Source organism: Lithobates pipiens, unplaced genomic scaffold, assembly GCF_037356315.1.
Source record: "Lithobates pipiens isolate NorthernLeopardFrog02 unplaced genomic scaffold, aLitPip1_a1.2 Scaffold_8, whole genome shotgun sequence".
In the NCBI taxonomy this organism is placed as follows: domain Eukaryota; kingdom Metazoa; phylum Chordata; class Amphibia; order Anura; family Ranidae; genus Lithobates; species Lithobates pipiens.
Genome location: NW_027507903.1, coordinates 479,761,402 through 479,787,396, shown reverse-complemented (window position 1 = coordinate 479,787,396; position 25,995 = coordinate 479,761,402). Strand labels below are relative to the sequence as shown.

General features: G+C 42.2%; 1 protein-coding gene across 3 annotated transcripts in view; it reads right to left on the bottom strand.

Annotated features, from left to right (window-relative positions):
* The window catches only part of ETV6 (ETS variant transcription factor 6), an 83,627-nt gene that overhangs the window by 41,641 nt on the left and 15,991 nt on the right, over nt 1-25,995 (bottom strand). The gene's annotated exons all lie outside the window — the stretch shown is intronic.

Genomic DNA, 25,995 nt, shown 5'->3' with positions numbered 1-25,995 from the left:
AGAGTGTGACTCAATGTGGAAAAGCTCAGTAGCCTCTGGAGAGTGACAGCAAACAAGCTTCACGCAGACACCTGTGATCTCAGGTAGACGGAAGCTGACACCGGAGAAGTGAACAAAGCACGCAGATAAGGCAAATCGTACGCAAAGAACTTTAAATACTACCAACAGTCACTACGATCTTAGGAGTAAACCCTAATTGGCTATTTCATTTTTCTGTGCACTATGTTTTTAAATAAAATCTTCATTTCACATTTCCCAGCCCTTTATTACATTTCAGTGCTGCTGATCCCCCTGCAGTCTCTTTGCAGCCACTTCGTGTCTATATGCAACCCAGCGATTGTTCCATGGCAAGAGCAAGTTAACCATACAACAAGGGACCATTCCTGTGTAATGTGTGTATAGAAAAGGCCAACTGCAGTCTCCACTGGAGAAGTGAAATTGGGGAGACAGGTGTTGTCCCCCTATAACAGGAAAGCCCAGGTTCACACTGCTCTGACATGAAAGTCACGTAACTTCCAATACGACTTTGCCCTGCAACTTCAGTATGACCCTGGTCTGACTTGAGGTGACTTTTTACACTCTATGGCAAGGGTCTCCAAACATTCTAAACAAATGGCCAGTTTACTGTCTTTCAGACTTTAGGGGGACCGAAATAGGGCCAGTGGGAGTTTAAAAAAAAAAAAAGTCCTGCCGTCCAGTTCGGGTAAACAATGCCCTATTTTTGGTGTCCACCATTGTTGTTGGTGTCAGTGGGAGGACTAGTGCCCGGTTGCTGGTGTCAGTGGGAGGATGTGTCCCAACTTTGGTATCAATGGAAGAAATTCTGCCCCATTGTTGGTGACAGTGCTAGGAATTGTACCCTTTTGTTTGTGTAAGTGGGAGGAGTAATGCCCCATTGTCAGTGGGAGGAATTGTGCCCCACCATTGGTGTCAGTGGGAGGAATTGTGCCCTTTTGATGTTGTCAGTGGGAGGAATAATGCCCCATCGTTGGTGTCAGTAGATGGAATAGTAGTCCGAGGGCCAAATAAAAGCAAAGGGCCACAGTTTGGAGACCACTGCTCTATAGCATTGAAATCCTACAAAAGTCGGACCAAAGTAGTGCAGGAACCTTTTCTAAAGTCAAAGGAACTTGTGTTGGATCCGTTAAGATGTCTCTCATTAGGGAAACATTGAATTTGACGTGTTATACGACTTATGCTCTTACAAGTCAGATCCCATGTTGCACCAGTGTGAACTGGGCCAAATGCCCGAATGAGATTGTTTGCAGGATCGCCAGATCCATTAATAAAAGCTGCAGATTTAACAAAATGGAAAAAATTTGGAGAGTGCATTAAAGCGGAGTTCCACCCAAAAATGTAACTTTCACTTTAAGTGCAGGTGACCCCCTGACATGCCACATTTTTTTTGGGATGGGAGCAGGTACCCTGTTTTTACAGGCACCCAGCTCCCACTTCCTCCCCTAGCGCTGCGGTGCCAGAAGGAAAATCACCTCTCCCCCCTCCTCCCTGCAATCTTCTGGGACACATCACGGGCCCCAGAGATTTCCTGGCCATTCACAGCATGGCTCGTGCATGCGCAAGTCCATGCCCAGCTGTGAAGCCACAGTCGGGCGCCCACAGTTAGAATGCGGCGCATGGAGAGGAGCGGGTCTTCGTATGCCCGCATCACTGGAATGTGGGACAGGCAAGTGTCTGATTATTAAAAGTCAGCAGCTACACTTTTTGTAGCTGCTGACTTTTAAATGGGTGGAACTCCACATTAACAAGGTGAAACCTGAATTAGAATTTAACAAATGGGTTTACACTTGTAGGCATTACTTTTGCTCACTAGGACACTACACACAGCTTGTTTTATTACATTTTCTGGACAAAAAAAAAAAAATAGCCCACACATCATCAAAAGAGAAATCCCTCAATATATACATGTACATTTTGCTGTATAACAAATCGCACAAGGTGAATACACAATCCAAATTGATCAGATAAGCTATTCAATGATGCTGCCCATCTGATATAGCAGAAGATCAGAAATGCTTTTGTGTAACACATATTAAAAAAAAGATAAGAAATAAAAAAAGTGGATTTTAACAATTAGGGCATCAAGGTGTCTAATGAGTGACAGTCCCACATGCCAAACCCAAAACATTACAACGAAAGTAGGAAGGAAGAGGAAGTCCAAGGGACTCTCCAGCCCAATAAAAAGGCAAATATCTTTTGTGCTTTAAGATTGTTGTTGTTGCACACACACCTAAGCATTCAGAAACAGCCACATGAAATCCTGGGTTAAAATTCCCCTTTTCTTGCCAGAAACAAAAAGCCTTGTGACAAGGAAGCCCAAATCACATGACATCTGGTTACTGGGTGAATTGTGGGTATTCGAGTTTATTTGTGGTCTTGCAAAAAATAAAAAAACAAAACACACACGATTGGCAAGGTATAACCACTGTGCACTCAAGGCGTGTGTGTGTGTGTGTGTTTGTAAAAATATAATGAGCTATGGCTGCCCCCATGTACATAAATGGTCACACAGTATACAAAAGTAACCAAAATCTTGAACACGTACCATTATATTTTCCATTTTAACTATTTGCATAAAAAACTTTCGATTGTCTGTAGACATGCAGAGGCTAGAAGTGTCTGACATCTATGTCACCGCTAGAATTTCTTCTGCCTTGTGCACCATTGTGACCATCAGTGAAAGGATGGCACCTTTCATAATGGGAAGGAAGAGTGGAAGGATAGTTCAGTAGTGGAGCACTTCCTCGTCTGAGCCTGCAGAGATCCAATCACTCATCCCAGACATGACCAGGCTAACCTCCAGCTACGCACTCATTGGTCAGTCATTGGATAAAACGGAGGTCCAAACTTATGGCCAACTACACAGCTGGTGGAGGATGTACAACCCATTTGTGCCACTCTCCTGCTGTGGCCAAGGCAGACGTCTTGTTAATCTCTAGCAGAGACATAGCTCACTTTGTTTTGGCAATGAGACTCCCATGCAATAGTGTTTAGTGTAGGACTGAAAACTCAATGTGAACACTTTTGGCACATGACTAGGTAAACCAAAGTCAGAAAGTCAGCTACAAGTACCATAGCTGTTGACTTTTAACAAAAGGATACTTACCTGTCCAGGGATCCAGTTCTTCGCCGGTCTTCGGGTCCCCGATGCCAGCATATTTACTATGGGAAACCAGCTCCTTGTGGCTTCGCAGGATCTGCACTGTATGAATGGTCTTGCAGCCTCTTGGGACCTGTGAAATGTTCCTGAAGGTTGTGGGGGTTGGAGAACTTTTGCTCTGATTGCCTAGGCAGCAGGAGTAGAAGTGGGAGCGGGTTGCACTTTAAGTCCAGAGATTTCCCCCACCATGGTACGTTTTGCTCTGCCACTAGATGTCCTCTGATTGACAGCCAGCATCATTTAACCCACTTCCGCTGACTTTAGAGCAACTTGGACCTGTCTCAGCCTGAGACTGGACAGTGAAAGGAGACGCAGCACAGTGATTAGCTCATCTTTCTGTTACGCTGTTTTTTCCTCCAATCCGCATGCTCCTTGTCAGCACATGAACCAACTGGCTTCTTGTGGTGCTTCTTCCACACATAATCAGTCCTGCAATACAGGGACTGATTACAGAAAATGTTATGGGAGGTTAAGAGTTAATTTTAAGGGTTAGGTGGAGGGGTCAAAATAAACAGGTCATCAGATATATAATTTTATAAGTGAATGCTTACCAAGTAATGTGTAAGTGTAACACTTCCAGGTACCTCTTACTCCGGTGCCTGCTGGCCCTTTGAGAGGTTTATGATGCCAGGGCAAGGCTTAAGAGCATGTGACCACCGTGACTGGATGTCATCTGATCCGAAAACTTGCAATCGGGAGCTTTTGGTTAGGTGTTGGTAACTGTGCCAGGAGCGCACACCACACGCACTCTCTGCACAGCTTTATGGACAGCATCAAGGACAAGGAGCCGAGAGGCCACACATGTGTGTGAAGCTGGTGCCAAAGGGTCAATACCTCTCACAGAGATCACAGTACCCCCGACAATGCCATCATCTTCTTTTCTCTCCAGAAGGACAGCGGCACATTTTTACAGATATCATCCAAGGTCGCCATCTGCTTCTTGGCCAGATATGCCAGCTCAAAGATGGCACAATCATGTAAACCCTGCTGTCTCTGCAGTTCTTGGCCATGTTCACAAATGTCTGACTCAGATCAGCCCCTGCTGCAAACTCTCACCTTGGGACTTGCTATTAAAAAAGGAGAAGTATAGCCAAAGCTCAATTTCTTTTGCACTCCAGTGACCCGGTTTCAGCAGAGAGCGAGCTGAAGTCTGCTCTCTGATGAAGTCACAGTAATTAGTCCAGGCACCATGTCATCCTGACAATGGAAGTCTGGATCTGCCAGGTGCCTGGACTGACACCCTGTTCAGCCTCTTATCAAGCCGCTGAGAGATTAAACCAGCTTCTCCCGCCCCACCACAGCTCAGCGCTCCAGTGAGCGAGGAGGAGCAGAGTGGAGAGCTGCTTTTTGACAGTCAGCAGCTCTCCGCTCGGGGAGCTCTGAAAACCGAGTAATCGGCAGTATTCCATTGCTCAGGTTCTCACTGCAGAGGCACTGGTGTACAGATGCAGCACCGGAGTACAGATGCAGCACCGGAGTACAGATGCAGCACCGGAGTACAGATGCAGCATCCACCTAGGTAAGTAGGATTCTGCAAAAATAAAAAAAACACGACCGGTTTTCCCGTCGGTATAAACTCTGAAGGTTTTTCCATCAGAGTTCCGCTGAAACTGTCTTGTGTACACACGATCACACCAAAGTCCGATCGTCAAGAATGCGGTGACGGACATCATGTACGACGGGACTAGAAAAAGGAAGTTCAATAGCCAGTAGCCAATAGCTTCCATCTTGTACTTGCTTCAGAGCATGCGTTGTTTTTGGTCCGTTGAAACAGCATACAGGCGAGCGGTTTGCCCGATAGAACAGGTTTTAAATATTTCTGACTGAACCAATTCCTATTTCTAGGTCCGTCAGAATTTAAAAAAAAAAAAAAAAAAAAAAAAAAAAAAAAAAAAGTTCGATGAGGCACACACACGATAGGAATATACAATGAAAAGCTTCAGTCTGACTGTCAGACATTCCGATCGTGTGTACACGGCATAAGAAGAGGGAGAAAGAAAAAAAAAAAGTTTCTTCCCACCTGCAGCAGACTGATGACATCATCTCAGTTTAGGCAAAGTCACTGACTAGAGCTTATAAAATGCTTCTTAAGGGTGGAACTTTTACAAAAAAATAATACTGCGACATGTCAGAAATTTATTCAGACTCTTCCAAGTCTTGTCAGAGTGAGGATAAAGTAAAGGGTCAGGGATAACACTAAAAAGAGAAGACTGAAATAAGGGCAAGTGACCAAATGTAATAAGCCATGCAGATCAATACATGGTTTCTGGCCTGTGTGAAAAGCACTTTCAGTACCTTGAGGGCTCATTCATTGGAACATAGGGCAGCAAACTCGCGTTTCATTCAACGGGTCTAGATCTCGCGTTCTAATCCACTGGGTCTATGATCTGCTGCAGGGTTTCAATATAATCTCAAGGACACCCTAAAACACAGATGGCAAACGCAAGTGTGTTTACCTGAACCGGATCGCACATGGTACCGCAGTGCCATGCAATCTGGTTGCAGTGCATTTTTTTGAAAAGTAGTGCATGCACTACTTTTGGTGTGATCCAGTGCGGTTTGAGCCCATTCAAATGAATGGCATAGGAATAGGAGCGCGGACTACGTTGCTGTGTGACTGAAAGCTTTGGTAGACTAGGCTCCAAAGCCATCCATTAGTAAATTTTTTAAATAAAACCGATGTATGAAAATTCTCAGTACATTCAATGGCTTGACGAATGTTATTAAAACTACTTCAAAATTTTGTTTGTCTAGAAATGTAAATTTTGGAGCAAATGAACTATCCTGAAGAAATCCACATACGCTGTTAGAAATGTGTTTGAGAAAAATTTTTTCATCCTGCTCCTTAAAATATTTGTTTGTAACAGCAGTTGAAAAAAAAAAATAAAATAAAAAAAAAGTTGATTTGAACCCGATTAGAAAATCAAACAAATATTCCTGAAATGAAACATTTCTAATAAAACTCTACTAGTGCATGGCTAGATGTGGTCATTGCTGCACCAAATAGATTTGACAGATATTTTCCAGCATGCCGAGAAACTCTGCAGCCACTAATGAGAATTTGACTGCATGCTTGCCAATCATCATATGTAACCCCCCCACACGTCCTGATATTTGTTTTGTTTTTTTACTACACCTTAAAAATGGCCACAAAACCTGCAAAAACTGTGTGTGACAACTAACAAAAATAAAATAAAAAAATAAATAAAAAAAAAGTAAAATGTTCCAGGAAATGAATGCATCAAAATAAAGCTGTGGTAATTCCTATAGAAAAGGAGCTTCTAAGTATTTAATAAGTTTATAGAAGCAGACGAGCTGAAGCTCGCTAACTGATCATTGTCGCTACCTGAATGCAATCCACTTTCAGCCTAAAAGAGCATTAGGTATTTAAGCTGTGAATATTACGGAATGCTCTCATATATATATCTGTGGACTATCAGTGTCTCAAACAGAAAGGAAAAAAAAAAAAAACTTTCCATTTTTTTTTTTTTGGACTTCTATATTTAATTTGCATACATGTTGCCAATTTAAAAAGGACTGAAACACACTTTTCTAGGATGGTGTGTTAATGCATGTTATGTGCATTAGCATAGAATTTTGAATGGCGCTCCAACACAATACCTTAAAGCAACACCAATGCACATCCCAAAAACGGTGCATGTCCATTTTCTTGGGAGATTTTGATGCATTGCCAGGCCAATTACTTGAATGCGTATAATGCTGAATGCTGCACAGTGCACATTAAATGTCAAAAATAAAAAATGTACATGTTACTACAACCCACCAGGACACCAAGATCGGCAAGGGCTTCTAATTTTTTCTGATACACTATGGAGATGAAATAGACCTAGAGAAATCTTCAGCATTTACAAACACCAAGCCACCACATTCTGCCATCACTGCTAGGAATCTGCCCCAGGCCCTCCTGGGAAATTCCCCCAAACAAACAGGAATTGTTTTTTTTTTTTTCTTCCTCCTCCCCCCCCAAAAGATCCTCCTTTGCCAAAAGTGAGTAAAGTTCAGAAATTTACAGCAGCAAAATCTGCACTGAAGACCGGTGAATTGCATGCGAATGTTCTGCGACATACCAAAGTGAACAGCCAATTGGTATTTGGATGATAAAGAAATTGCATGGTGACTACGGGTACCTTTCAGACCAATCTGGACTACTGCAGTGTGTTAAACGTACACGCGTTTAAGCATTGTGTCATGCATTCATATGCTTTACGTTATTTCAGTATATTTGGCCACATCAAACCTTTAATCTTGCACGCAGAATTTTAGGCAGCACACTACACCGTGTTACTGCAAAGCAATAGTGTGAATGGTCCCTTTTTAACCACATCAGCCTTGGAAGGATTTACCCCTTTTATGACCAGGCCATATTTTTGCGTTATGCTACTGTGTTTGGCTTTAACTGACAATTGCGCGGTCATGCGATGTTACACACGAACAAAATGTCCCTCCCCCACAAAGATCTTTCTTTGGTGGTATTTGATCACCACTAAAAAAAAAAAAAAAAAAAAAAATACTGCACTACTTTGGTCCGACTTTGATGCCAGTTACACAGGCATTCCCTGAAATCGCTGCAAAAATTGCGCGACTTTGAAGTCCCAGTAGTGTGAAAGGGGCCTAAGCTGTTAGATTATAAAAAAATAAAATATACCACGCTTTGAACATCTCATGTAGCATGGTTCAATCCATTATCTGAAAATGGAAAGAGTATGGCACATCTGCAAACCTACAAAGACATGGCCGTCCACCTAAACTGACAGGCCGGGCAAGGAGAGCATTAATCCGGGAAGCAGCCAAGAGGTCCCATGGTAACTCTGGAGGAGCTGCAGAGATCCACAGCTCAGGTGGGAGAATCTGTCCACAGCACAACTATTAGTCATGCACTCCATAAATCTGGCCTTTATGGAAGAGTGGCAAAAAGAAAGCCATTGTTGAAAGAAAGCCATAAGAAGTCCCATTTTCAGTTTGCGAGAAACCACGTGGGGGGTACAGCAAACATGTGGAAGAAGGTGCTCTGGTCAGATGAGACCAAAATTTTACTTTTTGGCCTAAAAGCAAAACGATATGTGTGGCAGAAAACCAACACTGCACATCACCCTGAACACACCATCTCCACCCGGAAACATGGTGGTGGCAGCATCATGTTGTGAGGATGATTTTCTACAACAGGGACAGGGAAGCTGGTCAGAGTTGAAGGAAAGATGGATGGAACCAAATACAAGGCAATTTTAGAAGAAAACCTGTAATGCCACGTACACACGACCGGACTTTGTCAGAATAAACTCTGACGGTCTATCCGACGGAGTTCCACTGAAACGGACTTGCCTACACACAATCACACCAAAGTCTGTTTGTTTAGAACGTGATGACGTACGACGGGACTAGAAAGGGGAGTTCAATAGCCAGTAGCCAATAGCTGCCCTTGCGTCATATTTGGTCCGTCGGAAGAGCATACAGACAAACGATTTTCCTGATAGGAATTGATTCCTTCGGAAAGATTTAAAACATGTTCTATTTCTAGGTCCATCTGAGTATTTGAGAAAAAAAAAAAAAAAGAAAGAAAAAAAAAAAAGTCAGATGAAACCCACACATGATCAGAATATCCAATGAAATGATTCCGCTGGACCTTTTCTGAAGGAAAGTCCAGTTGTGTGTATGCGGCATTAGAGTCTGCAAAAAAGACTTGAGACTGGGGCGGAGGTTCACCTTCCAGCAGGACAACGGCCCTAAACATACAGCCAGAGCTACAATGGAATGGTTTAGATAAAAGCATATTTATGTGTTAGAATGGCCCAGTCAAAGTCCAGACCTAAAATGTAATTGAGAATCTGTGGCAAGACTTGAAAATTGCTGTTTAACCACTTCCCGACCGGCGCACGCCGATGTACGTCAGCAGAATGGCACGGGCAGGCATATTGGTGTACAGGTACGTCCAATTTTAAATGCCGCCCTGCCATCGTGAGCACGCCATCGCGAGCGCGCCACCGGCGGCGCGCTCTTGTGCCGGCCGGGACCCCCGTGAGTCCGGTCGCGGGTCCCGTGGACTCGATCGCCGCGGGCATACCCGCGATCATCTCAGGGGGCGGCTGAACTGGGAGATGCCGTTATAAACAGCATCTCCCCGTTCTGCCTAGCAACAAGTGACGCTGATCTCTGCTTCATGTGATTGGAGCAGAGATCAGTGTTCACTAAAAGAAAGCCCAGCCCCCCACAGTTAGTAACACACCCCTAGGAACACTTAACCCCTACACTGCCACCCACTGGTTAACCCCTTCACTGCCAGTGTCATTTACACAGGAATCACTGCATTTGTATAGCAGCGATTGCTGTATAAATGAGAATGGTCCCAAAAATGTCCGATGTGTCCGCCATAATGTCGCAGTCACAATAAAAATCGCTGATCGCTGCCATTACTAGTAAAAAAAAACAATTATTAATAAAAATGTCATAAAACTATCCCCTATTTTGTAAACGCTATAACTTTTGCGCAAACCAATCAATAATCGCTTATCGCGATTTTTTTTACCAAAAATATGTAGAAGAATACGTATCGGACTAAACTGAGGGAAAAAATGTTTTTTTTTTTTTAAATATATTTTTGGGAGATATTTATTATAACAAAAAGTAAAAAATAATGCCTTTTTTTTTTTTCAAAATTGTCGCTCTATTTTTATTTATAGCGCAAAAAATAAAAACCGCAGGGGTGATCAAATACCACCAAAAGAAAGCTCTATTTGTGGGAAAAAAAGGACGTCAATTTTGTTTGGGAGCCACGTTGCATGACCGCGCAATTGTCAGTTAAAGTGACGCAGTGCCGAATCGCAAAAAGTGGTCTGGTCTTTGGCCAGCAAAATGGTCTGGGGCTGAAGTGGTTAAAGATGTTCTCCATCCAATCTGACAGAGCTTGAGCCATTTTGCAAAGAAGAATGGGCAATAATTTCACTCTAGATGTGCAAATCTGGTAGAGACATGCCAAAAAAAGACCTGTAGCTGTCATTGCAGTGCAAGGTGGTTCTACAAAGGATTGACGGGGGGTTTGAATACAAATGCATGCCACACTTTTTTTTCAGATATTTGTAAAAAAAAAAAAAAAAAAAAAAAAAAAATTTGAAAGCTATTTATTCGCAGTAAAACAATTAAGGTTGTAGTTGTAACATGACAAAATGTGGAAAGTTTCAAGGGGTATGGATACTTTTTCAAGGCACTGTAGGTTCTGGGCTGCTCACAGAGCAGGCAAGTATAAAAAAATAAAAAAAATAGAAACTTCCTGTACGGATTATCCTCATCCTGCTCAGTATCTGGGAAACTGTACGTTAAGCGCCCCCCCCCCCAGCATCACAGGAGTTTTCCCCCAGCATGTGCAGCGTGTTCCTCCTAACCCTGTAGAACATTTAATAGGTGTAAGAAAATTAGATCATCAAAGCACAACCTGCAGCTCTCATGGAAAATAAAACCTGCGGTAGGCAGGGTTGGGAACACTTTTCAGATCTGTCAAGCTGAACTCCACTTCTCCACTTTAGCATTAACCAGGTTCCTCTCCTGTACTGAAATTTGTTTATACCCATTTCACTGCACACTGCAAGCTTCTCACAATGTGCATTGGAATCTTTAGAGAATCAGATAGAGCCTGACTCATTTCCTGTCTGGAAGACATCCAGCATCATATAACCTTGACTGGGGAGGAAAGACTCCCCCTGGTTCACCCCTTTCATTCACTGGATTTCAACTTTCAAAATGAGCAGGTCATTGGTGGCCAGCTTCTTTGTTCTGTGCTGGCCCACCGATGATGTTGCTCCTGACCTCGGGCATGCACAGTACACCACCTGGGGCAACTCGTTATTGTTCAGTAACAAAAGCGGATGTAACGGGAAAAAGGGAGGTGCAAAAAAGGCATGGAAAGCCAAGACACCAGCTGAAATCAGTACTCAAGATTGGAGGTGAGAACATCATGGTGTGGGGCTGTTTTTCAGCATATGGTGCGGTCAAACTTCATATCATTGAAGGAAGGATAAATGGAAAAATGTACCAAGGCATTCTTGATAAAAATCTGCTGCCATCTACCAGGATGATGAAGATGAAAACAAGGGTGGACATTTCAGCAAGACAATGATCCCAAACACAAAGCCAAGGAGAAAGAAAGAAAGAAAGAAAGAAAGAAAGAAAGAAAGAAAGAAAGAAAGAAAGAAAGAAAGAAAGAAAGAAAGAAAGAAAGAAAGAAAGAAAGAAAGAAAGAAAGAAAGAAAGAAAGAAAGAAAGAAAGAAAGAAAGAAAGAAAGAAAGAAAGAAAGAAAGAAAGAAAGAAAGAAAGAAAGAAAGAAAGAAAGAAAGAAAGAAAGTCCGACTCTGAAGCCACCATGCACAGCACGACTTTAGTGCGGCTTGCAAAACAACTTCTCAATAGAAGTCAATGCAAGCTGCTCTGAAGTCACCCTAAAGTCGTACAGGAACCTTTTTCTAAGTCGGCGCAACTTGAGTTGCTCCTATTAGAACGGTCTCATTGCAATGCATGGAGCATGACTTGTCGCATGACAGGTCGCTACTGTGTGAACCAGCGCTTGCAGTGTAAATTTGCTGCCCCCTCACAACACACAGCCATTAACGTCTAAACCGCTCGCAACAAAAGTGAGTACACCCCTAAGTGAAAATGTCCAAATTGGGAACAATTAGCCATTTTCCCTCCCTGATGTCATGTGACTTGTTATTGTTACAAGTTCTCAGGTGTGAATGGGGAGTAGGTGTCTTAAATTTGGTGTTATCGTTCTCACTCTCATATTGGTCACTGGAAATTCAACATGACACCTCATGGCAAAGAACTCTGAGGATCTTTAAAAAAAAAAAAAAAAAGGAGTTGGCCTAGGCTATAAGAAGATTGCCAAGACCCTAAAACTGAGTTGCAGCAGAGGCCATACAGCGGTTTAACAGGACAGGTTCCACTCAGTACAGGCCTCACCATAGTCAACCAAAGAAGTTGAATGCACATGCTCAGCGTCATATCCAGAGGTTGTCTTTGACAGATGGATGTATGAGTGCTGCGCGGGACTGCTGCAGAGGTTAAAGGGGTGGGGGGGGGGGGGTCAGTGCTCAGACCATACGCCGCAGACTGCATCAAATTTGTCTGCATGAAGCCTCAAACAGTTTGCTGAAGACAATGGACTAAGGACATGGATTACTGGAACCATGTCCTGTGGTCTGATGATACCAAGATAAACTTATTCGGTTCAGATGGTGTCAAGCATATGTGGCGGCAACCAGTTGAGGAGTACAAAGACAAGTGTGTCTTACCTACAGTCAAGCATGGTGGTGGGAGTTTCATGGTTTGGGGCTGCATGAGTGCTGCCAGCACTGGGAAGCTACAATTCATTGAGGGAACCATGAATGCCAAAATGTACTGTGACATACTGAAGCAGAGCATGAGCCCCTCCCTTTGGAGACTGGGCCGCAGGGCAATATTCCAACATGATAACGACCCCAAACACACCTCCAAGATGACCAATGCCTTGCTAAAGAAACTGAGGGTAAAAGGTGATGGACTGGCCAAGTGTGTCTCCAGACCCAAACCCTATTGAGCATCCTCAAACGGAAGGTGGAGAAGCGCAAGGTCTCAAACTTCCACCAGCTCTGTGATGTCGTCATGGAGGAGTAGAAGAGGACTCCAGTGGGAACCCTATTGAAGCTCTGGTGAACTCCATGCCCAAGGCAGTGCTGGAAAATAATTACTTTGGGCTCAATTTGGACATTATCACCTAGGGGTGTACTCACTTTTGTTGCCAGTGGTTTAAACATTAATAGCTGTGTGTCGAGTTATTTTGAGGGGACAGCAAATTTACACTGTTATACAAGCTGTACACTCACGTGAAAAGATGCAATATAATATTTATAAAAATGGGGTGTACAGGCATACCCCACTTTTAAGTACACAATGGGGTTTATTTAATAAAGCTAGAAAGTGCAAAACCAGGCTTACTTCTGCATAGAGACCAATGAGCTTCTAACCCCAGCTTGTTTAATTAAGCCTGGTAATAAAACCTGGAAACTCATTGGTTTCTATGCAGAAGTGAGCCTGATTTTGCACTTTTTAGCTTTAGTAAATGAACTCCATTATGTACTTAAAAGTGGGGTATGCCTGTACTCACTTTTGTGAGAGATTATAATTTTGTTTATTCCCCCCCCCCCTTCTGAGTTTCCCTGAGACACTGGAACGCTTGCCTGATCCCGTGCATGCGCTGTACAAGGTCTGGCTGGCTTACTAAACAATAATAAAACTTCTCCAGATCACGTACAGCAGTGCATACGTGAGTTCAGACAAAAATTTGCCAGCATCACTATTGCCTCAGGGAAACCGGAAATAGAAAAAAAAAAAAAGTAAGTTTAACAAAAATTTCAGGGATTTTACAAAGGACTTTCATGACAACACTTGCATTCCCGCATCCCTGCACTCACTGGCAAAATGTGCTGCTCCTTTTTAGCAGATGCAAAGGGGTACCATGAATTCCCAATGACACACACACACACACACACACACACACACACACACACACACACACACAATGGGCTTGATTCACTAAAGGCAAATATACAGGGGGTCCCCAGGTTACAAACAAGATAGGGACTGTAGGTTTGTTCTTAAAGAGGGATTCCACCTACAAAAAAAAAAATATTAAAAGCCAGCAGCTATAAATACTACAGCTGCTGACTTTTAATAAATGGACACTCACCTGTCCCAGGGTCCAGCGATGCCGGCAGCCGAGGCCGATCGATCGCTCGGCTCTCGGCTGCTGCCGCCACCATTCTAGGTGAGGGAATCAGGAAGTGATGCGAATCGGCTTCACTTCCCGGTTCCCTACTGCGCATGCGCGAGTTGCGCAGCGCAATAGGAATTGTCCGCGCTGTCTCTGAGACCCGTGTGTGTCCCAGCAGACAGCGCTGCTGGACAGGAAATGGCGTAGACTCCCACGGGAGTCTATGCCCGGAAGTGGGTGTAAATACCTGTCTTTGACAGGTATCTCCACCCCCCTCCCCCCTGAAAGGTGCCAATTGTGACACCGGAGGGGGGGAGGGTTCCGATCATCAGAAGTTCCACTTTAGGGTGGAACCCTGCTTTAAGTTGAATCTGTCTGTAAGTCGGAACAAGTAAATTTTTTAAGTGTAGCTCTAGCCAAAAATCTATTTTTAAGCTTTTTGGATAACATAGGGAAGGGTTAACATTTGTTTAGCTGTCTGTGCTCCTGTACAGAAGATTTCACCTCACTTTCTGTCCCAATGACAATTGGATTTAGAAAATTTTGGGCTGTTAGGTAAACAAGGACTGGTGATAAAGCATCAGTGGAGACATCTTTTTGCCATATTAAATCTTACAGGAGAGAATTTCCCTTCCTAAAGGTAGATTTCCTCCCACTTCTTGTTATCTCCCTCCGTTTGTAAGTCGGATGTTTGTAAGTAGGGGACCCCCTGTACTGTGCACTGCAAGTGCAGTTGCTCCAGAGCTTAGTAAATGAGGTAAAGCTTAGCTTTGCAAATACCCAATCACATGTCTGGCTTAATATACACGGGACGTTATACAACCTCTCCTGAACGATTTAACTTGACAGATAGTAACCGACGTTTAAACGCGGTCGTTTTGCCACGTTTAGCAGCATTTTTTTTCAAATAGTCCAAAATGAAAAACGCCTGTAAACTAGCTGCGTTTACAAGCTGTTACAGGCATTTGGCGTTTCAAATGCCTCTAAACATCTGTCCTGAACGCATTTTTTTGCTTCCCAAAAAAAAAAAAAAAAAAAAAAAAAAAAAGCTTCTAAACTGCCTAGAAACAACTATAAAAACGACCCTGTGTACATGTACTGATAACAGAGGAGAGTTCAGGGGCTGCTGAAAAAAAATGCCCAACTGCTCCTAAACATCCGTTTACTAGCAGCAGTGTACATGAAGCCCATGGGAAATGAAAAAAAAGCATTTTTGCTTGCACATGACTGGATGATAGACATCAGCAAAGCTCCCCCTCATTTACTAAGAGCAAGTGAATAGTATATTTGCCTTCAGTAAATCAATCCCAATGTGTATTTGGGTGCACAAAATTGCACACTGCAAAATCACCATGTCCATATATAAAAAATAGGGTGCAGGGTTCTTTTGTAAGGTGAGCCGAACCACATAAGTAGGAACCTAGCCATGGAAGGTCGAACCGGGTTTCCCCTAGTATCCTTATTAGAGGTTACTCCCAGGTTATTGAATCCAACCAAAGTTTAGGAGCCCAAGTAGTAGTAGTAGTAGTAGTAGTAGTAGTAGTAATGATAGTGTTAGGAAATTCCCTTGTGATCAGTAAAAAAACATCAGGTGTTCTTGAGAAGCAGACAATTTATTTCTGATGTGGCCCACAACAGGGAGACATGCTTACAGGACGAAAGCTGAAGAAAAAGTCTCAACAAAAGAAAGTGTTCCGCCCTCACATATCCCACAAGAATAACATCTCTGTGCTTCTATTGGCTGAGGAAAACATAAATTAAGTTGTCATGGTACGAACTAGTACCTTTATTCAATGAGCTTATGTTTTCCTGTACATTCTTAGGCTATCATATTTAGTTAAATCTAATGATTCTACAACTTACTATGGAGTTAATTAGGACAAAACAATACAATGAGTTAATACAATAATGTGCTCAGAAGTAAGTTTTTTAACAAATCAGTCTCAGGATTATTGTTTTTCTAATAGTCACACAATAAACATTTAAAACTTTTCTAACATTCCCTCCTCTTTGTGTGACTATTTTATCTCCACACATTTCGATGATAGTCCCTGTGTTATACACTTTCGGACTGTATGTCATTAAGTTGAGCTTCAATGTCCACATAGGTATCCTCAGAGGTAGAGAGGGTTTGATACATTGTTCTTGAGACTGCAATGAGTTTTTGTGAAAGTCCTCGAATACAGGGAATGCAGCAGCATCCGCAAGTGACCAAAACGGCCAAAGCCACAGCGATTGAGATCAAACATGATGTGATAAATCCAGTCCATTTACCGAACCATCCTTCAAGCCAAGTTGTGAATGGATCATTAATACCTGAGTTTTCCGCCAATTCATTCGATAGCGCAGTCAGTCCTTCCAAGGCTCTGGTCACGGTCCCTCCAGGAGCTGTATTGTTGGGGACAAATGTACAACACATGCTACCAAACATTTTGCATACCCCTCCTCTTTCAGCTAAGACCATATCTAAAGCCATTTGGTTCTGCCAGGCCATTAGAGATGTGGGGGCCAACTGTTTTGCTAGGCCCTTCACAGCATCCCTAGTATAGTTTACAAATCGTTGTTGGTTATAATATATATAATTAATCCAGTCAACATTTTTATCTATAGTCACCCACCAGAGAAGAGACTCAAACCCAGCTGTCACCTGATTCCTGGCTTTAAACTCGTCCGGCACCCCGCGAGGAACCCCAATCTCATCTATGTAGATCTGAGAGTCAAATGACCCCAAGGGAGAGGTGTCCCTACGATACTGTCGGTGACTCTTAGTCCACGGGTATTCTGACAGGATTCTCAGGGGCATAGCCAGCTGGACCATAGCGCAATCCCCTTGGGCATTGGCTGGTAGTCTAGCTCGCAGTTTCTTATCCCCACACATCCACCAGACATCAGCTCTCTGAATGTCATGTTCAACCCAGTCACCGTTGTCCGTGTTAATCCTCTCCACACAGTAGTCATCAGGTAGTGACCCAAGATCCACCGCGCTACGGTTCCCTGGGAGTGCAAAACAAGTAAAGTTGCCTGGATAAGCGGTAACCGCTGGAGGTATCTGAGGTCTCTGTACTGGGGGAAACAACAAACTCAATGTGTGACAAGTAGAATTTGCTTCAGGTTTATAGCTCTTATTATACAATTGCAACATACATTTTAAACCTTCTGGATCTGTATTGTGATCTAGAGGAAAAGGAACTGTTGCTAAATGTGGTCTGGCTCCGGCACAAACTAAACAGTTTTCCTTTTTCAGAGTTCTAACCGTGTACCTCAACCATTCTAACCACTCATTTTTTTCTTGGTAGCCCGTCTCCAAAGCTATGGCATCTTCTATTGTTAGGTTAGTGAATCTTATAGTTTTACTCAGAACTTCTATTTTAGTATGGCCTTCTTCTTTCCCTTCTGAGTCTACTTTTTCCTGTTGTTTAATTTTATTAGGTAGTAATATCTCAAGGAAAAATATTCCTGAGGGGTCAGTTCCTACTATTTGTGCAGGGGGAGTTGGCCGCTTTTGTGATTACGAGTCTCTCCTTTATAGTCCACAGGGCCGGATCCCATGCTTGACATCCTGCCTTATTCCAGAGCCAGCAGATATATTTATCTGCCCATAGAAGTCCTCTAGCCCCAGTTGTATTCCCACAATCTGCAATCTGACAGAAATCTACCAGTATAGTGCTAGTTATTCCCTCTATAAAGGTTAGATTTATTGCTTTTCCTGTTCTTTCCCAATCCAAAAGTTCCTCTACTCTTCCATAGCGCCTACCCCCTCTTATGGATGCCTCTCCTAGAGTCACCAGTAACCCAAGGATAATTACTGTCCCTTTCATCCTAACCAGCTACAGAGTTCCAGCGGATAGGATAGGGGAGTTGGAAGGGGAGGGAGACTTCACCGGTTTGAGACAAGTCCCACCTTGTGTGAGACCTCCCTTTGTAGCCGGACTTTCTGGACCTCTTGTAGCCAACTGGCCCTACTCTGCCTGTAAAACGTTTTTACAATGGGACTGGTGAATCCAGGTAGACCTCTCTGCAATCCTTATCACAGTAGGGGTAGTTAAAAGGACTTTGAAAGGACCATCCCACCTTGGGGAGTACCACTGCTTTTTTCTTATTACTTTTTATTGAGACCCCAATCTCCCACATGCACCTTTTCATCTTCTTTTGGGGGTGTGATATACATACTGGTCACAGCTACTAGTAGGCAATACATCCAATTATTTTTACCTATTTCTTCCATAACTTTTCTCAGTTTGCTTTTTAGAATGCCATTATGTCTTTCTACCAATCCAGCTGATTGGGGATGATAGGCACAATGGTATTTCCCTTTAATTCTCATCACTTCTGTCAAATGTTGTATATTTTTTAATTACAAAATGGGGTCCATTATCACTGTAAATCCTTTCAGGGATTCCAAATCTAGGAATAATATCTCTTAGTAATGCTTTGGCTGCAGTCTGTGCATCTGCACTTCCTGTCGGGAATATCTCCACCCATTTGGTCAGGGTGCCTGGGTACCAAACAATATTTCTTCCTTTCACATTTGTCTAATTCAATAAAATCCATGCAAATGTGTTGGAATGGATATTGTGGTGTAGGGAACTTCCCTTTCTGTGGTCTTATACCTCCCTGAGCATTGTGTCTTGCACATATAAGACATTGAGAGCAAAAAGTTTTTTTTTTTTTTTTATAATTTGTGAATCCATAGGCTGTACATACTTTATTTAACATCTCAGTCATCCCCCTGTTTGACACATGCGTTACTCCATGTGTCAATACTGCTGCATACCTAAATAAAGATTTTGGTAATACCGGTTTCCCTTCAGGTGATGTGTAAATATCATCAATTATTGTGCAACCCTTTGTTTTCCAATATTGTTTTCCCCAGGGGGGGCATTTTGCTGCATATCAGTAAGGACTGTATGATCTATCACTATGATTTCTCATCATTATTTTATGTGCAGCTTCATCTGCCCTTTTATTTCCCTTTGAGATGGGGTCCGTATATTTTGTGTGTGCTTGACATTTACAGATTGCAAGCTTTTTTGGTAACTGTATTGCATCTAGGAGTTCTAAAATGAAGTCTGTATGTGAAATTGGTTTACCACTGGAGGTGACCATCCCCCTGTTTTTCCATTGTTGTGCAAAAACATGCACTGTTGAAAAGGCATATTGACTGTCAGTGTATATGGTTACAGATTTTCCTTCTGACAGTATACATGCTCTTGTCAGTACTACAAGTTCTGCAACTTGTGCTGAATAATGTTTTGGTAGTGGCCCCGCTTCCAAAATCTCATCCTGTGTCACTACTGCATATCCTGTTGCATTTGTGCCATCTGGATTTTTCTTACTAGAACCATCAACAAAAAGTATCATGTCAGGGTTAGATAATGGTACATCTTTCAGATCACTTCGTGGCAGTACCTTTTCAGCGATGGCAACAGTGCAGTCATGTTTATACCCATCAGTAGGAAGTAGTAGCGTGGATGGGTTTAATGTAGTACACCTCTGTATTGTTAAGTGAGGTTGTGTCAAGAGTATTGTCATACAGGAAAGGTGTCGTGCTGGGCTCAAATGTGATATCTTTTGCTGTAACAGGATAACAAACACTGCATGTGGTACCTTTTCAGTTAGTAAAGTTGAATAAAGACACCAGTCCATCCGGTTCAGCCTGAGTGAGTGTCTAGCCTCTACCCCTGTACACCCACATCGTTCTCCACCCCCAAGGATCCAACGTCCCCATTCATATACCAGGGCCAAACCGGGACAGAAGCCAATCAACCCACCTGCATGTCCCCGGAGTGCGGGAGGAAACCAGAGCACCCGGAGGAAATCCACACAGGCACAGGGAGTACATGCAAACTCCAGGCAGGCAGCGTCATGATTAGGATTCGAACCAGTGACCCCCTTCACTGCTAGGCGAGAGTGCTAACCACTACACCGCTGATGCTACCAGTGCTTGTACACAGGGTGGAAGTACTCTCGTTGCACTGTCTATTTCTGTAGAGTAATCCTTCCTCTATGAGACCCCTCTGGTTCTGCCTCAGCAGTGTACTCTTCTGCATCCTCCTCCCTTTCATCACCTTGCATAAGAACCTTTAATTTCACATTCTTTTTTGCTTTCGCTTTCAAATACTTCTCAGAATGCTTAGCATATTGTAAAACATCTAAAACTGATGCAGTTCGGTAAGTAACCATGTTTTAAACAATGTAATCCTTATGATCCTGTTTCAATCCACTTAAAAAAGCAATCTTTAGCTGTTGCTAATATGCACTATACACATCCTCAGCTTCGGGGAGCCCGGAGAGCACTCTAAAAATCTCTCGTAATTTATTTAGGTAGTCACTGACACTTTCTTTGTCTTCTTGTACTGTCATATTTATTTTTATTTTTTGCGAATCAGTCCGTTATACCCATCTAAGCTGGCATCTGTTCAGTAGGGCAGTCAACCTGTTTCCTAAGTCTGGGCTTTCTGGAAGCAATGGATCCCCCCATCCATGTGCATTTGCTGGGGCGCAGGGGTCCCAATCCCCCTTTACCGAAGCCCAATCTGACCCTAATACTCTCCTCAGGGCTCTCTCTACTTCCACCCCATTCAATTTATAACTGTTCCGTAATCCCTCTATGTTTTCAATAAATTCAGTTGGACCTAATTTTGGATGTTTTATGTGTTCTGTAGCCTTTTGTATATCACTGTCAGTCCATGGTCGAAAAACAGTCATAGTCAAGGGATATGGCTGGCCCAGTGCATCATTCTGTCCTCCCCTTGGGTTTGGGACCTCTATCAAGGGGTATTCCTCACCGTCCTCCACACCATACCTAATAGGAGGTTTACTTAGTCTCTTGGCTCCTGCTGGGGCACCCAGTGCATGAGTTATGGCGTCAGTTAATGTTTCAAGGATCGATCTGTTCATCTCCAGGACTGAACTACTGTCTGGAGAGATTGAGGAAGTGGAATTGGGGTTTTGTTCAGAGGCGGTTCCTTTGATGGGTGGATGTCACAGGGAAGGTGTTACTCTGGGCAGTTACTTGCACCTGAGGGGGAGGACCACCATAGGGAGGTGGTCTCTGGGTACAGCAGATGAGATCATCCTCTTTGTCCACTAGGGGCAATTGGGCTTGGCATTTTTCCTTTGTCCTTTGTCCTTCTACCCTAATTTTAGCATGCTGAAGCCAATACGCCGCCATTTTTAACCTATACTTTTTTTTGAACTTTGCCTTTTGACTTTATAAATGTACCCAAATATAAACAGCATTGCATCATTAACACTTCACAGTTAAAAGTCTATGAATTCTAAAAATAACTCCAATCCAATATAAATATTTACTTTAAGACTATTTTTCAAACTCTTTTTCCCACCAAAAGTCCTAATATTTTCACAGATGCACAAATTAACCTCTGTCAGGCAATCTGCATTTTCTTGTTTCTGAGAAACAACTTCTTGACCTTCGTAGCAATGAAAAAATCCTCAGCCTTTTTTTTTTTTCCATTTCTTTTCACATTCATCAAGCCACCTGATAATTCTACAACATTCTATTTACTCCAAAATGGCATCTACCTTCTTTTTCTGTTATGCTAAGTTTCAATATATACAATATAACCCTTCTGTATTGTCATAGCTAATCAAGGGTTAACTTTACAACTTCTTAAAGAAAACCTCCTTCCATGAGGGGAGGGGGAGTGCAGTGCTTAGGGGAAGAATGTTTTCTTATCTGCTTAGAAATATGCAGCACAAAAACCATGTCAATACAAGAGAAAAAAAACAACAACCCATTCCCACACTATCGAGAGAATCAGAAAGGGTTAAACATAAACAAAGATAAAGTAAACACACACAGAAGAAAATTAGCCTTGCGATCTTAGATCACTTAACTAAACAGCGCTTAAAATAGTCAGGCAATTAACCTCTGACATTCGGTATACCTCAAATCTTTTTGTTATCTGTCCGGACAGCGGGCGACGTAATTTTTTACCTTAGACAACGTCCCCAAGTGTCTCTGTCTACGAGCACTGGATCATCTAGATATTATACGATCAATACCAATGTCGGCAATTACAACACATTAAACCAGAAGCAAGAGAAAGAGAAGAAAAGACTCAGAAAGAATTAAGAATAATTTAAATTATCTTACCTCTCAAACACCTGGACTGGATCACACAAGGTTCGGAAACAGACAGTGGAATTCAGATCTATGGCCCCGCCCCTTTTTCACCAAATAACATTGATTGGGGGGACTTGTAAGGTTCGGTGAGCTTCAAAGTCCAATACTCACCGAAGTGTTGTCGGGCCATCTAATCTGAAAACCAGCGTGTTGCTCCCGGCTCGAAAGACCAAAAATGTTAGGAAATTCCCTTGTGATCAGTAAAAAAACATCAGGTGTTCTTGAGAAGCAGACAATTTATTTCTGATGTGGCCCACAACAGGGAGACATGCTTACAGGACGAAAGCTGAAGAAAAAGTCTCAACAAAAGAAAGTGTTCCGCCCTCACATATCCCACAAGAATAACATCTCTGTGCTTCTATTGGCTGAGGAAAACATAAATTAAGTTGTCATGGTACGAACTAGTACCTTTATTCAATGAGCTTATGTTTTCCTGTACATTCTTAGGCTATCATATTTAGTTAAATCTAATGATTCTACAACTTACTATGGAGTTAATTAGGACAAAACAATACAATGAGTTAATACAATAATGTGCTCAGAAGTAAGTTTTTTAACAAATCAGTCTCAGGATTATTGTTTTTCTAATAGTCACACAATAAACATTTAAAACTTTTCTAACAGATAGATTAGTGAAATTTGAAGGTTTTGGATGCAGTGTCTATTACTATCAGCGTGCCCATTGGGTAGATGTTCACTCGTTTCCTGTGTGGTCACCAGGACACATGCAAAAAAATAAATGGTAAATCTCTCCAAAGAGGATAACACGGGGAGCAATACAAACCTGCCTGCTCTTTCAGGAGGTTGCTGCAAAAAGCACTTTCCAGGAGTAGTCTTTCCAGGACACATTACTATACAGGTCAAAAAAATAAAAAATAATGAAAGAGGGTCGGGGAAATTGGGGGTATGGGATTAATAACTAATGTGCCAAACGTCTGATTTCTAGACTGACATCTACTGTGGAAGATTATGAAAAGGAAGAAACCAAGCAACTTTAACAAGAGGGATGGTCAGGTTTCCTCTTGTCTGCGACATGAAATGGGCACGGCAAGATATATTAAGCCTGAAATACCTGAACAGTGTGCCTATTATTTGGGAAAGGCCCACACAGTTGGCAAGGGACATATAGAATTACCCTATAATCCTCTGCATGGCTGCTAGGATATGATCACTAAAATTCTCAACACAAAACGATGAGGCCTTATAAAAATACAGACACCCCCCAAACCACCCTCCGTGCCACCTTCGTCAACCTTAAATAAGACCTGTCAGAACCTTTTACAAGTCTGAATGAATACATTCCCATCATGTCATAATATCACAACAGTACAATTTCCCATAAAAAAATATAAAAAAAACACTTCATATTTTATTAAAAATCCATCCTTGAGCTCCAGGCACGGTCTTTGCCTAGGCTGAGATGTCATCCATTTGCTGCAGGCAGGAGGAAGCATTTCCCCAGTCTCATTGCCCGCAGTAATTAGACTAACATTATATCACAAGGTGAGAGGCTTGCAGCAGGGTACAGTCAGTGTTAGACATTTGCAAATATGGCCAAGAACCACACAGGAACCAGGATTTACATGACTGGCATCTCTGAGCCAGTATATCAGTGTGAGAAGTAGAAGTAGATGGGGACTCGAAATTATGCCTCAAAAGATGGCATCATCCTGAAGAGGAAAAAAATAAAAATACATAAATAAATAAAAAAATAAAATAAAAAAAAAAACACACACACACACACACACACACACACACACACACCAACACAGAGGGGAAGAAGAAGGAGGAACAGATGAAGGCAGTGCCAGGTGGAACACTTCAAATTCTGTCAGAAGTAATAAACACCTGGAATTTTTACACTTGCCATGCTGAAGAGAACCCGTTTACAGGGGAGCTGCTGGCACATTTAATAGGAAAAAAAAAAAAACACCAGACTCATTTAAAGGTCACCAAATCTTCACCATCTCCACCTTCTGTTGATGTCCCCAATTCAGCTAGGGATTTTGCAATTGCAACTCTACACATGCTTAGTTCACAGTGACTTTCTATGCGGAGCATTTCCTCTCTATCACATCTAAGCAGCCCGTGACTATAGGGTCACGCATGTGGGCGTATACACAGAAGTAAATGGCAGCACACTCTCTCCCTTCTCCTTCATGCCCACTAACCAGCTAAACACGATCGGGGTGAGATAATACATGTAGATTAGTGGAGGCTTTACCTCCTCCTTATTCTATAACACAGGCTGGAGGGGCGTGACACTGCCTATGATTGGCAGAAATCCACCCACACCATGTTATTGCCAAAAAAATAAAATAGATTTGAAATCAAAACTATTTGTATGCCAATTTAAAACAGTTAAATAATATCAGTAATTCGTTTTTACCCTGTATTCCAAAGGCGGTTTCATTTATTTTGAACATGTTACCATCAGCAGAGGACTAGAATCTCCTCCTGCTTATGTTTGCCTGCATACAGGCTGGGGAAGATCTGGGTCATGTGACAGCTGTATAGTGATTAGGAAAAATGTACTTAGATGGGGGTTTTTTTTTTTCTATTAAAATAATTAGTGCCATCATCCACATACAGATATAGAAGGGACAATGCAAACGAAAAAGGGTGGGTTTAGTATCACTTTAGGTAAACATACACTGCGTCATAAAATTTCCAAAACAAAGACATTTTCTCTTCATTACAAGCATGGCTGTAGTACTTCTCCCTGAATTCTAAACAGGACATAAGGTAAAATAAGCAGCCCGTTACATTGAATACGGCATCCCTGGCAAAGTCCCCAGGTATAATGCACCAGGAGTCTTGTCAATAGCGACTAGCACTAGAGCATTATATTTTTTTTTTTTTAACACTGGTACCGATCAAGAAAAAAAAAAAAAAAGAAGCAGAATGAGGCAGTCATATTGTACAGAGAATGGCGAGAAGAACTGAATCCCAATTTTGGGTGGTCCAACTGGTTTTTATTGAATAACAAAAAGTCATTAAAAGTTTGACAAAAATCTTCCATATAAAATGCTAAAATTTCTATTGTCAATAAAGCCTTGCATTACTTATTTTGGTGTAAAATATTTAATACAATCTACCTTTAAAGTCTTTGTAGGATTAGGCTTCATGTACATGGGACATTTTTACAACCTCTCCTGAACGATTTAACTTGACACAGATATTAACCCACATTTACATGCCATGTTTACGCTTAGAAGCGTAAAAAAATAAATAAAAAAAAAAAAAAAAAAAAAAGAGAAGAAGAAGGAGAGAGAGAGAGAAATGCCTGTAAAACTAAACACGGCTAACCACGAGTTACCGCGCTTAGAAGCATTTGGCGCTTGAAATGCCTCTAAACGCAGATTCTAAACCCATTTTTTGTGTTCCAAATAAAAGCCTCTAAACTTCTAGAAATGACCCTGTGTACATGTACTGATGAGATAACAGAGGCGAGATCTGAAGCAGTTGGAAAAAAAATTTAAAATGCCCAACTGCTCCTAAACGTCCGTTTTGCAGCAGCAGTGTACATGAGGCCTTAGATTTCCTTTTACTGGCATTTTCAGTGTACCGACCCTTTAAAAGGAAGCTTCGGTTTAAGGGCACAGCAGGAAATCTGCGTATCATGCGACATCTCCGCTTACGATAAGAAACACACACAAAACAAATGCATTAGGATCTTAGGAAAAAAAAAAAAAAACACACCACACACAAGACTTCACCCTCCACCTTCTGCCTACTACTTGATAAATATTTGCTGAAAAGGCAAAAAAAGTTTGATAGCCATCAGCCACGTGACCGGGCATTTACAAAACAGTGTATAAAAATGTGGTTATGAAGTGGGATGGAATGAGATACGGGAAGATAGGATCAGGATCTGCTACTTCCCAGGGCCAGTTATAGGGAAACACTCTTGT